Raw genomic sequence first — 16,028 nt, 5'->3', positions numbered from 1 at the left:
CATATGCAGGCAGAATTGCCAGATCAGATTTACCAACAGAGCTTTAGGGTGCAGATTAAACCTTGGCAATTGGCTTTCACCCAGAGACTTGAGTGCTTAAATCACTTCTAAAGTGTGATTACTTTTAAAAGATTTACTGTTATAACCCCAAAGTGACCCTGCTGCTATGCAGCGCACGCTAAGCACTCGAGTGCTGCCTACAGTGATCCGAGAAGCATTACTCGGGCGCACGGTCCTCCTCTCCCAGAGGCATAGGTGAACGATTTTCTTGAGATCAAGCAAATTTTAGCACAGAAGGGTAAGTCTAGGGAACTGGAAACGAGAGGGTTAATGGCAAGCATGCAGGAATGGATGGGTGAGCCACGAAGCAGGTGGGTGCAGCAGCGGGAAGCCCACCTGCCCACCGGCCCTGTGCCCGAGGAGCAGATGCCTGCCGGGCAGATGAGAGGTGCCAGCCAGCCGCTGAGAATAGCAGCGGGGCAGGCGGAAGGGAAGGAAACACACGGTCTTAAGCAAGAGGTCAATCCAGTTTGAACGCATCAGTATTTAAAGTATGGTTTTCCAAGGGACTGAACTCCACAAATCCCCGCTGGTACCAAGGGACAGCTCTAAAGGCTGAGGACCACGCACCGAGGATGTTCTGACACGCGCGGATCATTCTACCACTGCTATTTCATATACATTTACAGCTGGGCTGAGTGTAAACAGGGAAGTCACATGGCATCCGTAGTGACTTCCTTAGTGTCACGCAGGCTTACAACATTGACTTTAACATCAATTAGCCCATACGGTGTCTGCAAAAATGGGAACCTTTAAGCAACTCCTATTAACGACGCCCATCTCAGCCATCCTCCATGACTCAGGAATCTGTTTCTGGATGCTAGCGTGTTATTTTCCACTTCCTTTCCCTGCAGTGTATATAACAGAAACGAATTTGAATGCTGACACAGTAAGCAGATTGATTGCAGTATTTTATTTTTTGGACTGAGTCCCAATTTTAGTCTGATCTGGTTCTCAGATAGGAGGTTGTACATTGTCACGTAGTTTGTAAAAGCAGTTGCTACACTGATTTGACTAGATATGCAAGGCTGTGCATCTGCATATCAGAAAGCCAGATCGTGCACACTCCAGATGCATCAAATTTTCTCAGAATAATAAACTGGAGACTTACTGAAAACAATATGGAAATAATTTTATGGCCTTCTTCCGAACATACACATACAGGTCAAATTTGCAGAGAGTGTTCAAATTTGCATGGTCATGTTTTAAAAGCGATTTGAAAAGAAAACATTTTATAACAGTTCAGAGAACAAGCCTGGGAGACAGCAGATTTGGATTGTTTTCTCCTACTACTACACTGCTGACTGTGGATCATGCCCAGCTCTTGGAAAAACTCAACTTTCAATCAATTACCCAAACGACAGGTGAAATTTTCCAAGTGCTCAGCATCCAGAAGGTGTCACCACCAGCTGGAATTAAGCACGTAGGTGCTGTCTGCTGCCCAGCACTTCGAAAATCCCGTCTTTTAAAGGATGGTTATACACTTTAAATGGAAATTTATTATTCAGTATGTATCAGCAAATACAAGCAGTATAAGCAAACGTATCCTACAGTACAGAAGCAGATCAGAAGCTCGCTTTCCTACATACTGTAAAACCAGCAATTCACGGTCCCTTTTCCAAAGTCACGCTAGCACATGAAGCTGCTCTTTTTCTTCCTTTTTTGTAATACTGCTTATACAGTAATACCTCTGTTACAAATTTTGAGAATAAAAAGCTTAATCTCCAGTTATTTCATATTGTAGTTATCCCATTCTTCGACATAATTTTATTAATTTTATTCAAGAAAGAATGTAGCCTTGCTAATGTAAATGGCAGTACATCAATCACTTTTAACGGACATACCATTTTGAGACTATTTTTGACAGAAATTCACACCTTATGATATGGCTATGATTTGGTCTGCACATACAATTTTAGACCAAAACCTTAAAGCTCCCAGGCATCTCCTGGACGATCGCAGGAAGGTCTTCAGATCCGTTACTATGTGTTAGTTGGTTAGCATTTCTTCTAGTAAATGAACCATAACTTTTTTAAGCAGACAAATTCTTCTCTCACAAATGGATTGGTTCTACTAGACCGAGCAAGACAGACGAATAGTGAAAACTTATTTCTGACAATAAATAACAAGCTGCCTTGAACTATTTTTCAGACCAGAACTGTACACTAATAGGAGTCTCCAGCCACAAAACACAGTAATATGTAAAAAATAGTGCTGTGAATCTTAATACAAAGGTGTGTGACATATCTTCCAGATGGGAAGCATTACAAAAATGTTATTACACACACATATTTTTAATATTAGGCAAATGAGACATCTTGCGTGCAGCTACAGTCTCAGGGCAGCAATCGCAATTGAAACGCATGGCTGATCGGGGGCGGGGGGGGGGGGAGATTCAGACAAAACCACAGAATCACAAGGGATGGGTGATGTATTTTTTACCATCCTCCTTCCCCTACCTCCATTTCAGCATTTTAAACGGTTTCAGCATGCTAAAAAAAAAAAAAAAAAAATCTTACTACTTCTTCAAGCTGTCTGGTTGTTTTCCTACAGACGTTATCTCAGCATTACAGACAATACAGCTAACAGCATTAATTGCTTTCTTTTTACTGAGATCAAGCAAGTGGTTCCCTTCACTTTCTCTTGAGCAACAAACAAACAGAAAAAGTCTGGGTAAGGAAAGTATTAGAAGACAGTACCTCCAGAAATAAAATCTATTTTACAACAGCAGGAAACAAATAAGATAATACGCACAGACTTCAGACTTGTGTTTAAAATGCTAGCTGAAGGGCTCAGAACACTATGGCGCAGAACTGAAGTGAAATAAGCCAAGCAAAAGGGATGTATTTCTGAGCAACGCACCTTTCGACCATGTTGTTCTGAACTTTCTCCGTAGCGTCTAAAATATACCGCTCCGTTGTGTAATCCCAAGCCTTGAAAAAGTTAGTAAACCTTCTCTCCTGTAGTAGCTTCCTGCACCTGCCCCTACAGGTAATAAAGGATTAGAAGGATCAGAATCGCAATGTTTATGAAACTTTTTTTTCTGCTCTGCAAGAAACTCATTTCTTATTCTTAAAATGAAAGGAGTGGCTGTGTTTAAAAAAAAAAAAAAGGGAAAGAAAAACAACATAATGAAAAGGAAGCACACACCCATATGGAAAAAAATGGCAAAAGACGAAGCATGCTTATTACAAATGCTTTGTAACCTTGTCACCGACAAAAACAAACAATTAATTAAACAGAAAGGAAACTTCAAGGTTTTCGTTCCTGTGTATTCTCAGAATCTTATGACTGTCCGCACTTCTACTGAGGACGCATGCTGCTCTTACGATTGTTGTGGTAAGTTTTAATATCAAGCGTAACAGCAAACAAACTTCTAGTTAGGATTGCAATTGTAAATATTTTAACAGTGTCCATGCAATCCCCCAGATGGCAACTAAGAGCAGTGTTTTTGACACGGCAATTCAATTCCTGCAGTTCCTAAAGCACAGACAAAGCACGTGTAAACACGACCACGATTTCTGCTTATGTAAGAAATGCAAATTTGGGGCTTTGACAGATCTACAACCCAACAGGCTTGGATTAAACATACCCACACATCCCTCTGCACCTTACTTCGCGCATTTGAACATCAGCAAGATATTTGCTCTGTTTTAACGGTAAGAAACATCTGCCTAAGTACAGCAAATGATTTCTGGATTTGTCTCAGATAAAAAAGAATAAACACCAATTACTGTATGAGCTGGCTCAGCTACAGTTCAAAGCCTTATGGGAATTTTAGTTTGCAACAGGTGACCATGTTCAAGATGAGAAAGATTTCACTCGTTGGTTAGGGATACTTTTTAAAGTTACCAATACCCTGATAGATTTTCCAGACACCCATGTAACCCAGTTTTATAAACTTCTGCCTGGCAATGAAAAACGCAGCGAACACCACGGAGCTGGTAGGAGTTACTAAACATGCCATAACACTGGGCTGGCATCTCCTTCCCAGAACTGCTTCCAGAGCACAATGTGGGTGCAACCATCCCGACTGACGCAATGCTAAAACCACCCATCTACAACGCAACGGCGAGTGTGTGCTCCTCACAGCAGGCTGCTCTGTACCAGGTCTTCATCCTGCTGTTAACCACGTGCAGACAAAGCAACGTAGTTTTCATCAAAAAGTAGGTGCAGCAAGGCAAAACTCTCACCTTATGTAGTTACTGGATGCAAAAACCTGCAGGGCCTGGTCTCTAGTAGGATTTTTCAGTACAACATCAGGTATTAGTTATTCCTTAGTAAATACACACCTTTTTGGCAGCTAAGATAAAGCCTGTAACTTCCTGCAGCAGTCATTCACCTCTATTTGGGCTTCAAAAGGACTTGCTCTATTACAATAAATATTGGAAATGTACTGCGCACAACTTGGTATAACTTAACAGGATAGTAGAGCCATTACCTTAAACAATAGCCCAACTGTACCTGACTAGAGAGAGGTCACGGCTAGGGTTGTAACTCTGCCATAGTAAATTAAAAACAGTTACGTATTAGTCACGGTGAACTATGTCCAGCCTTACAGCAGTTACGGAAAGATTCTAATAAAAGCCCAGTCAGTCAAGGTTTGATACGGACTTAAAATCACGCTACCTTCATTTCTCATTCATTAAAATGAAAGGATCTTCAAGTTTGGGAGACGCCTTTATGCTGATGTGTTGTGCATTTGTAATACCGGTGTATCCATCATCTGCACCTTTTTTTTGTCAGGTAACTCCTTCCACCTGCACCTCTCAGGTCATTTCAGCTCTTGGGAATACCTACTGTGAACTGCAACGCTCCAGACAGACTAAAAGTCTCTGTTGTGCTTCATCTGCTTTCTCTGTGACTTGTTAGAGCCAAAAAACCCAGCGAATAATAATTATGGTCTTACATATTTCTGCAGAAACACTAGCAAAACGCAACTGTCTGACCAAGGTGAAGATCACTGTTTACTGCATGCACAGACCCAGTGAAGTTCAGGCAGAGTAAACGACGTGCCATTCACATGAGCTGGACGCAGACCGGTGGAAAGCAACAGAGGTCTCGAGGGTCTGCCTGCTCACCTGCACACCCCACAGTCCCCGTAACAGCGCTGGCCGTCGGTCCTCTCTGCACGTCTTGAGGGGAGTGGTGTTACCAGTCTTTCAGGTATCATGACAGAGTCGGCCCGTAACGCTGTTCCAACTTTTTTGCTACATACCTACCCATCTACTCACCCACTCCTACCTCCTCTCTCACTTGCCAGTCTAATTACCCGCCCACTCACATTTTCTCTTACTCACTCAGTAACCCACCCATTTACATGTTTTTCATTCATCTCCCCGTTCAGTTACACAACCCGATCCTCGAACACCTTCAATCCACTCACTAATAGTAATTTTACCTCCTATGATATGCCCGTCCTCGCCTCTCTCGTCAACATCCCTACCCTGCATCGAGCTTCCCGGTGCCTTGACGGAAGGCGGCTTACCGCCCCAAGCTCCCGGGGTCCACGAGGCTCCATGAGGTCAAGCTCTCTACGCCACACCAACGCTAACTCAACTCCTGGGATCCCTTCTGGATGAGTCAAACGCTTTCGTCCGACACAATGCGGATGGATGGTGGGGACGAGGACGGCGCAGTGCTGGCGCTGGCCCTGCCTTTGCCAGCTTCCAGGCGGGTGTGCCTCCGGCAGGCATGCAACGCACACCCTCGCCCCCACCCTACAAAAAACCTTTATTTGGAGGCCTGCAACACAACCTCTCACCCTTCGGGGTGCTCTGAAAGGAAAAACAGTAGTAATGCTTCAGAAACCAGAGGAGGTCTGGGGTAAAGGCGCTGGTTCATGACCGTAGGCAGCTCCAAAGGGACTGGCTCAGGCCAGCGTGGCCATGTGCCAACTCACACCAACCGGCCTGTCTCTCACGGGGTGACAGCAAAACCAATGGCCATTTGTGCTCTTTATGGCCACGGAGTATTTGTTTTGGGGGGATATTGGTCTAGCTCTTTGTGGTCAAGACAAGGGAAAACTTTGGAGACAACCCCGCTTGGGCGCCCGAGGCTTCTGGTAGTGAAGACCAAGCCCTGAAGAAGAAACAACAAACAACCCACCCCCAAATCCCACCAAGACAAGTGAAACTATAAAAAGAAACAATAGTGATGAAGTGAAGAAACTTTAAGACAGGAAAATGGAAAGCTGGGGGGGGTGTGTGTGTGTGAGAGATACTCAAATAACTACATTACAACTTCCACTATTTCAGTCACTAATGGAAAACTGTAATTTTTTCATTTTCCCTGTAATGCCCTCTGCAGACTTGCCTGCACATCGCTTCCCTGCAGTTTAAATGCCACAATAGAGTTAAAAATCAGCTAAGTTATACTGGCATAACTGCCCCATATAAAAACATTTTCATTTCTGAGTAAAATTGGCCTTTCCAGGTAATTTTCACAATTTCTCAAGTGACACCAGAACAAACCACTCTTAAACTGGAATAAAATATGCGTCTGAGAAATTATACTATTAGCAGGTTCAGTTTAAAACCTATCTTCAATCAGTATAATTTCTCAAATCATGAAGAACTGAACATGCAGCACTTAAGATAAGTGATACATCTAATATTCAAAAGCACGTAATACTATTCTGCTCACATTTACAGGCTGTTAACACGACAGAGAGAAGAATTACTGAAAGATGAGAACGTAGACTTGAAATAATTCGCTGAAACAAAGAAATGGAAAAATTTAGGCCAAATATCAGGCAAAGAAAAATCTTGCCATCAAACTTTGTGGAAAAGACTCCAAAAGATCGAAGTGGAAGGCCAAGTTCTTAGAGTATCTCTAGCCATAAACCGCAGGGAAAAAAAAAAAAAGAAAAAAACATAGCAGAAAGCATGTACTGGCAAGAAGACGGTCTGGATGATCTAATGCACTTTCCATCTCTAACATCTATGATTCTGTAATTCCATAGGAGCGCTTAGCAGAGGGCTGGCAAACTTTTGTAGCAACTCAATCGTCTGATTATTGTGTGATAATCAAAGTGTTCAATTAAAAGGAGGTCCTTGTAGCTGGATGTTGTAGCTATGCCACGCCACTCTCGTTCAAAGTTGTGCTTTATGTTGCCAGTAGAGAGCCTGATCTGAATGGCAGGCGTGCAGTAATTACAGAGTTGTGGGTTGCTCTCCTAAATAGGCAAAACAGAATTTAAGTAATTAAAGAGACAATCATCATCTTTCTTGCAAAATGCCCGGGGTCAACTTTTGACAGCGGATTTGATAATACAGAGTTCAACTTCGTCAACATTTATGCATGCAAATAACTTCACTCATACACACAAGTAAGCGTTAGTGTGGCTGGATCTATACTATACGGCATTTTTAACTATTTACTCTTGATTTGTGCGCTGAGAAAATCCTCCCTTAGGGTAAAATACCAGATTGTTTCTCACATCATGTGCTTTGTTTGCTATTTTCAAGTTATTAGGTAAGCATACACGCAGAAAGAAGAAAGCGCAAAAGGACATATGGCCTGAGCACATCTTTTATGTTTAAAGCACGTGTATGAGAAAAATAGATGATAACAATAAAAAGTTTAAGAATCAGGAATATTAAGAGAAAAAAGCAGAAGCAAAAAAACTCCAAAGCAGAACTGTGGAAGAGGAGGCATATAAAAAGATAATCCTTCACAACATGAAGAACTGTGCTGCGTCTCCTGGAAGCCCACCGCCTGATCCACCGCTGCCCTGAAATCTTCTTAGGACAGTGGGGTTTGGGGCTGTTTTGATGGTATTTTCCTGGCCAATGGAAATTCTACCCCAACTCTGATTAAGATGGGATGTGATTTGTGGGATTATAGCCACAGGCAAATTTTGTCAGAAGTGTAAAGAAGAGAACAATTTGCGATGCTGTTTAAAAAAATGCCAATTCGATGAATGCCATGAGCCTATCAGGCTCTATAAGTATTATTTCTATACTATTTATTTACATTGATGACTAGAAATTTTAGTAAGGGACAGACTCCTCTTTGCCACCATACAATGTTATTAACCCTGCTCTTAAGTACCCAGGCTTTGAACAGAAAATGGAAATACAAGAGGACTACATTGACTACTCAATCTACACAGATGCTTACGTTAAATGTAGACACCTAAAATCCAGATGCCAAAGGAAAACAGGGAAGACTAAAAATCAATAGATTGCTTGTTTTGGAGAACAAGGTTAACTTAGTTCTTGCCTGAGCTCCACCAGTGACTAAGAGACAGGGGAGGTGCAGCTTCCTGAACAGGTTGAACTGAACTTCACGCAGGTGTCACTGAACAGGACAGTCCCACCTCCTCCTTTGCTTCTGGCCATGATACTTCCCCATCAGCACTAACAGTCATGCAGCGAGTGGGATCAGTTCTAATTTTCCCACTAGAAAAGAAAGGGAGGAAAAAAAACTGGTTTTCAACCAGATCAGCAAATTGAGCTGGCTCACCCCAAGGCCACACGGTCATCAGCGATGACCGCGGAAGAAGCTAACCTTGAAACAGCACGTGAAATCTGCAGAGCAGCTCAATTCATTAGGTACACTCTGGTCACACTAGAACACCACCAGCTGCAAGACAACATGTAATAGTCACGGTAATCCAAAAACACGTCCACAGAAGACAATATTGTCACCTTTAGATAGTAACCCAATGGCAGGAGCTCACCTGGGAAGCTGGGCACTTTTCCCCCCCGCAGATCCCACCTCCTACAAAGTCCTCGAACCAGCAGACTTCAAGCAGGGCTTGGGCTGAGGCTGCTTTCTGCCCTCCCGCTGGAGCTGGGCCAGCACAGAGAGGAATTCAAAATTCACAAAGCCATAAAGAGAAAGCACTGGAGGGCAAGTATGACTCCATGGGAAAGAGACTCCCAGGAGAAGGGGTAGAGCCCTATATTCTGGTCCCTTCTCCAGGAATTGCTCATGCCTACTGTACTGAAGATTAGATAAAATGTATACACAGCTCCTTTTATACTAAATCTTGAAAGATACATCCTATGAGCTACGTAAATACACTTAAGAGCCAGTGAGAGCTCTGCCCTAACAGGAGAACAGCATATACCTACCTGTATTCTTGGAAATATTTTTATTTTTGGTGGGTAAAAGTAAATCAAAGAGCAAACCTGAGATCTTCACAGTTATGACTCACTTCTGCCAACCTCATGTTTTGGCAATAAAACTGCATATACTCTCTCACAGGAGCCTGTAATAACAGGTCATATGGGGAATTTCAGTAGCCGCTTAGGTCCTTAAAGTTACAATTCAGGTGCCCAAACTTTGACTGGAAGTTAAAAACGCCTGCTAGCTTCCATTTACCGCACCAGTGAACCCCTGAAGTCACAGCACGGCATGGCAGCACTGCCTAGAGGTGGCCCAGTTTGCCAGCAGACGTATGGGAAGCAAGCAAGAGAATTAGACACCAGAGATCACTACACCTGACTCTACCCTGAAAATGCACAGATAAACGTGGCTTCTATTCATACCTCATGTTGCTGGTACACATGCATTTTTATTTGGCTCAATGAGTATTTTTTTTTTAAATGCTGGTATTACCATTCTAGTAGAGCAATGGAAGGGGAAGCGCTCCTCTTTTCCAGGTCCAATTTTGAGCTCGCCATTTTGTATGCAAACTTCAGCTGCAAACTCTGCATTTGGATAGCTACGGGCCATAAAGAACTTCGCTCAAAAAATTTACAAAACAAACAACACGAAAAAGCCAACAAATTCTCTATACCTTGCCCGTGAACTTTCGCATGGGAATCCCTCAGAAATCAGCACAACACTATCAAGACACTGCACAGGCCTAAACCATCAAGCATTCTGTTGGTTTACTACACACCTGTGCATCTAATATCAGATTGTGTTAGTGTTTTCCTTACATGCAATTTATGGCTGGTGTTTAAAAAGCTACCATTTATGACAAAGGGGGTTTCCTTTTTTGTTTTTTTGTTTGTTTGCTTGTTTTTTTATAAAATCAAGTCTTTCACTAACTAATGTAATAAGCACTATTGTGCCTCAGAGAGAAAGTGCTGTTAAACCTGCCTCCACGTGCTGCTTTTTTTTTGTCAAGATAATCACAAAAAGCATGGAAAAATGTAATCTCTACACCACGTATTTTAGATTCTATCATACTAGGTGATATTTTAGAAACAGCAAGGAAATGAAGATACTACAAACATAGACGTAAAAAAAAATCAGGTTTCAAAATATTATTTTTTCAATTATTTTGCGTGTGAACCATCCCTGTGCACTGCATCAACGGTCACAGCCTGCTCCCCAAAACAGGCGATTTTCAAGAGCAGCAATTCCCCTGTCCCACAGGTGGATACACAATAATGAACTGAAGATCTAAGACGACTTCTCCTCAAAGAGGGCCTACTTGTAATTTCTTAGTAAATGAAACTGCTCCAGTGTAAGCCTGAGGAAATTTGATCCACTGCTTCAATACAGGTTTAACAGTTAACAATTTAAGGGCTATAAAAATTCGCAACTTCCTTTCTTTTTATCTGAAATGATAAGAAAACAATTTTTTGTTGGTTTTTTTTGGTTGCCTTTTTTTTTTTTTAAATCAAGTCCCTCCTGAGAACGTTTCGATAAGCCTACGGTTAAATAAATGATTTTCAGAAGATATGCTGTTAATTCACAAAAATACTTGGCAAAAATCTAACTTCGAATATCTAATTCATATAACATTCTCCTTTATTTGTTTAATTCAAGTAAAGTATTTTCCTCCGCCCTTTCCTTTTCATAGGCTTTTCACACCCACATAACAACCAAGTGACTCTTCCCTGACCCTGCCTCCCACGCCTTTTGGTACAACTGCTCGCTAGAAAGCCACCCCGCGCTTGAGCTCTTCTCCCAAGATCCAAAGGAAGCACTTAAGGAAAGGAAATCCAGTACAATGCTAAACCGTGTTTTTTTTTTTTTTTTAAAAAAAAAAACTGCTGGGTTTATTTGCAGTTCCATAGGGATGTGTGGTGTACGGACTGCCTTCTCCGTTGCTGTTTCCAAAAAGAGGGGAAAAATATCCACGAGCGCCTCACTGCAACTCCCGACCCAAGTGGGTTTGGGAACGCCAAGGCGTCCCGGTGCCACCCACCCAGAGAAGAACAGCAGAAATGAATTCCTCCCTTTGCGGTGGACGGTTAGGACACAGCACCAGCAATTCCTACAGCTGGTGTCTGGAGAGGACCCGTCACAGAGGACGATGAATTCAATAATCACTATTCTGCTTTCCCCATCTTCTAATAGTCTACGCATTGAAAACAATGTTCTGGAAATCCAAGAGCTACAGTATCACGTATCAGCATCCTCTCTAAAAGGTGCTGGTAAAGCACTAAAGGAAAGTTAAATAACACTATCTTCATTTTATTGACAACTAAGAATAAATAATGACCTGCCCAAGAACCCCCCCCTCCAGAAAATCCCTCCCCAAACCAGTGGCAGAGTCGACAGCAGATTCAGGGAGCACGACTTCCAGACCTAGCTCCGTCAGCCAACGTGATTCCTTCTAGCCAATAGTATGTTAATGATTTGGGTTTTCTGAGAAACCACTAATTGATAGCTTTTTTGTTGACATTTACAGAGCCACTTAAAAATAACATCATTTCTATTCTAGGCATATTTTAGGAAAAGTATCATTAGATTTAATTCCAGGGATGGACATCTGATTTTCATGTGAAATTCAAGAAGACCGAAGCCTTGTTCATTCAGTGAAGTGTAACAGGAAAATTACAGCGTGGCTCTGACTCCAGGATGATACGATCCCAAAGCTGGAGGGCTGGCCCATCCTCTTTGCTTAGCACTAACGTTAGCAGAGGTTTGTAGGTTAAAGGTGGGAGGGAACAGCAATTTCAAATTGTTTCTGTCGACCTAATCGACAGAGTTTTCCCCCTTATTTACAGACTCCTAAACTGCGGCAGGCCAGCTAGTGTTTTCTGTAAAAGCTGCTCCAGTGAAAAAACGAATATACCTTGCCACGTTCAAAAAGCTGTTAAAGAGCTTTCTTTCAGTCACATTTAGCAAGATACCATCTTAGCACTGAAAATGAGAAGTACATAAACTTACCAATGCATTATCAGGAGAAGCATCAGAAATAAAGTTTAGGTGTTATTCAGTAGTCAGCACCTCAGCTCCTTCCTGGCACAAAATAAATCCCACAGGCAGCAGGTACTAGAACTGTCCCTCCTTTGCTAGTCATACCCGTACGCTCACAGACGTCTTCTGAATCTGCCACCAACAAAAGAAACCACAGTAAGACTGCTTCCCTCATGCTTCATAACTGAGTCAGTAGGTCAACAATTCCGTCGGTTTAGGAGCCAGACCAATTCCCTTAAACACCCCTCTTTTTTTTTTCTGATGGAGAAGCCAACTGTCTCCTGCCAGTGGCAGCCCATCTGCTTCCAGAACAGAACCAAACCGCTCCAAACCACCACCTCGTTTCGGTGCAGACATCCGTCCTGACGCAACTCCATTTTGTCTCTCACGTCTGGGAAAAACCACGAGAGAATACTTACAATTAAAAGACAGTCAGGAGACTGCTCCTTGTGCACCTTGCACGCTGCTGCCAGCTCTCAGCCCACGTTCTCGTTTCCCATCCCTGAGATGGAGTGGCGTGAAGAAGGGCACTTCACGTAACACCAGACCTATCCCCAGTCTGCCTTGTTCCATGCAAGCACAGAATATCCTGCGTGTGCATTTCAGGCGCACTGCTCGAACAAAGAGAAAGCTCTGAAGCTGCTATCCCTCTTCCCGATCCATGACTCAAAACGTCTGGTTGAAAATTGGTTTCGTAATAACCCTTTAGTACCACCTACTCACATCACAGAGTGATTCTTGCAGCAAATGCACAGGAAATCACCAACGAGTGCCAATGGAGCTACTATTCCAAGAACTAGCTCTTTCGGTTATTCCTTCATCATTTGGAAGCTGAGATGCTTTTACTTTCCCTATCGCACAGGATATATTTTTTTTTTTAAGAAGAGCTTTTAACTATGATCCTGTAAAATACTTTGTTGATAAATCACCAGCTGAAAACTTGCCCACTGTAAAAAAAAGAATTTCACAACACTCATTCCAGAAAATACAGTAACTCCTTTCTGGAAATAACTCACTGGACAGCAATCAAAAGGGCAGAATTAATTTTCTGCATCCTGCAGAGCACACAAAGACGGTGTAGTCAGCCACGTGCCTTTCTGACCACCAACAGCAGACCCCTGACTCACCCAACCACAAGATGAGTCGCTATGAATGATTTCCTCTTCTTCCACGCTCCCCCGGGGTGCTCTGTGCCATCGGCATATCCTGAGCCTAATCCCGACTTTGATGGAAATTCCAAAACTCATCTCGTAAGGCTGTGGCCACCAGCTAACGATGCAGCCATCTGCTAGCTCCTGCTTTGAGTCACCTGTCAGCAATACAAAAGGAAATTACTCAGCAGCGAGCACGTGGAAGCCCACTGCTACAGTCTCTTGCGTACCCCTTGTAGGAATACAAAATTCTGGAGCACTCAAATCACCCTAAAGGAAAAGTGTTATATTCTGTAGCACTAACATTCAAAAAGGTGGAACTTGGTTTTTTAAAAAAAAAAAAAAATAAAATGACAGGACCGCAGACAGAGAGCATTTCGGCTGGGTTTTCAATGCCAGCACCACTGAAGCTGCCATAGAAGGGGGGACAAATAAAAAAAAGAAGACATTTCACAAACACTAGACCTTCACTGTGCGTGACAAGAAAAATAATTAAAACAACTGAGAGAACTAATCTGTGGCTGCTTAGGAAGTTAACTCTTCGAAGGAAGTGATTAAGTAAGAGAACAAAAGCAAAGTGTTATGTTTATCAAACAAGTAAACTTAACACACAGGAGTGCTTACTCATGTAAGTAAAGACTGAGTACTGTCACAGCCCTCCCCGCAGGCGTAGGTTCACATGGGGCTGGGATCTTACTGATTATTAAGCAGTTATTTCAAAGAAATAAATCTTTTAAAAAATATGAAGCACTGCTTTGCCAAAATGCCAAACGCTATCAGAAAGGCAGCCACAACGTCCTGTGCCTCTTTACGAAAATTCCCTTTTTCTAACTGCTATTCAGGACAAAATTCACAAGGATTTTCCTGAGAAGACCTGATTAACCACTACGGTATTTACAAATTCAGTCCAGCAACAGTCATTTTTTTGTTTCATCACAAATTACGCAGCTCACGAATTCAGCCCTCCGAAACAAGACTCCCTACTTCTCCCAAAAAACAGCAGACGAATAGAAAACAGTTAGGATACATGACGCTTTGAATCTTCAGGAATTACACAAAAATTAATTCATACTGAAGATCTAATTGTCTAACCTGCTTCTGCATGCAGAAAGAGCCCGACCTGGTGCCTCTACAGTGGGGGAGGGAGGCACTTCTTGTTCCTGTTTCATACTTGACTTTTCCTGCACAGGAGATGATCTAATTATTCAACGTGTCAGTATATTGCTTCACCCTTTCTCGTGTGTCTCCTTACATTAACATATTTTAACAATTCAGCTCATTAGGAAAGAGGCGAGGAACAAAACAGCAAATTGTCCTTAAAAATCAATCACAAAGGCAGGAGTCTTACCATGTTTTGTCCTGTACCTATCCGAAACTCTACGAGAGCAGACAACTGACGATGCTGAATGTAAACCTCAACAAAGCTCCCTAAACCCACTCCTCTCACTGCTCAGATGTAAGCGTACCTGTTCAAGACACAAGCCTGATCGGCGAGCTCTGCGAAGAGTAATTTTGGGTCCTGCACGATTAGGAAGGAAAAGAAGCTCCCAAATGACAGCCCTTTATTGTTCCCAAACGTGCTGATGATCAGCTGCAGGCACTATCCATGAGAGGGGGCTGATGGATCTCATGTATAATAATGGGGCATGGGTGATGAAAGCGAAGGATCAAACCACGTAAGGCTGCTATCGATTGACTCGAAATGGATCCGAAAAACCCTAAAATCCAAATGTAACGTGTACGGCACCTGCATTTGCATACGTAGGATGCCAGCCGAAGTTTCTGAGCCTTTTTATCATATGTTTTTCGTACAGCAAAGAGCCATTCAATACCCAGCCCTTTCAGCAGATAAGGATTTGAGAGATGTTCTTCTGTTTTAAACCTTGCGTGGAATTGTAACAACAGGTTTGCTCATGAATTGGTTTGAGCAGGGTCTCCATGGCATATATTAAAACCACGAGTTCTTGGGAAACATTTCTTCAGCAAGTTTTGTGTATAATAGCAGGTCCTATATATAAACCTGTTTACGACTATTTCTAAAGAGCTCGTTCTGAAGCAGCTCCTTTATTATGATCGAACATGCTGGATTTGTTCCCAGTTAAGGCTTATATAAGGCCTTCAAGGAAGTAGAAACTTATTTTGTACGAAACCAAGCCAGTATAGTAGTAGGTGCAACGGAATTATCCTGTTACACATTAAGTTTTACTAATAAAAGACCTGCATTGTAGTCATAAAGTCAAATGCTGCATCCCGCTAGTACAAACAGTCAAATGTTTCCTGCCATACAATCAAAACCTACTCAGCCAAAGGGAAGACGACAGGTAAAAAGCATCTGCTTTTTTTGGTATAAAAACATCACGTTCCTTAAAATAAAAAACATGTAGTAGCTGGAATGGCTCATCTTCATCGCATCGCTTTTTAACTTTGGTTAAAAAAACCAAAACACAACACATTCAAAAGACAACCACTTTCAAATGCATGACGTAAACTTTCTCAATGCTGTTTTTCTGTAAGTACATTGTTGGTATTTTTGTTCTTCTGAACAAATGACTCCATGGCAGGTACATTCACTCTAATAAATAATACAGCTTTCTGAACTGTAGTCCGCAGTACATCCGTGTTAAGCTTATTCCCATGGCCTCTGTTAGGAGGAGCACACCCAGGTGCGCCTGCCGGGACGGCTCACTCCAGAAACCCTTGCGA

At 42.4% G+C, this 16,028-nt stretch overlaps 1 protein-coding gene across 12 annotated transcripts in view; it reads right to left on the bottom strand.

Moving 5' to 3' along the window:
• LOC142079164 (endonuclease domain-containing 1 protein-like) overlaps positions 1–16,028 on the bottom strand; it is a 176,940-nt gene that overhangs the window by 66,872 nt on the left and 94,040 nt on the right. For 2 of the 12 annotated variants that reach the window (XR_012672536.1, XR_012672541.1), the window contains exons 4-5: positions 12,145–13,483; positions 2,923–3,045 (exon numbers count right to left, since the gene is read on the bottom strand). The exons of 3 other annotated variants lie outside the window; for them this stretch is intronic. The gene's annotated coding sequence lies outside the window, so the exon portion shown is untranslated. 7 more of the 12 variants (XR_012672548.1, XR_012672547.1, XR_012672545.1 and 4 more) reach the window with 7 other exon arrangements.

Source organism: Calonectris borealis, chromosome 1 (genome assembly GCF_964195595.1).
Source record: "Calonectris borealis chromosome 1, bCalBor7.hap1.2, whole genome shotgun sequence".
In the NCBI taxonomy this organism is placed as follows: Eukaryota; Metazoa; Chordata; class Aves; order Procellariiformes; family Procellariidae; genus Calonectris; species Calonectris borealis.
The sequence above is the reverse complement of the archived record's forward strand: the minus strand, read 5'-3'. Positions and strand labels throughout refer to the sequence as shown.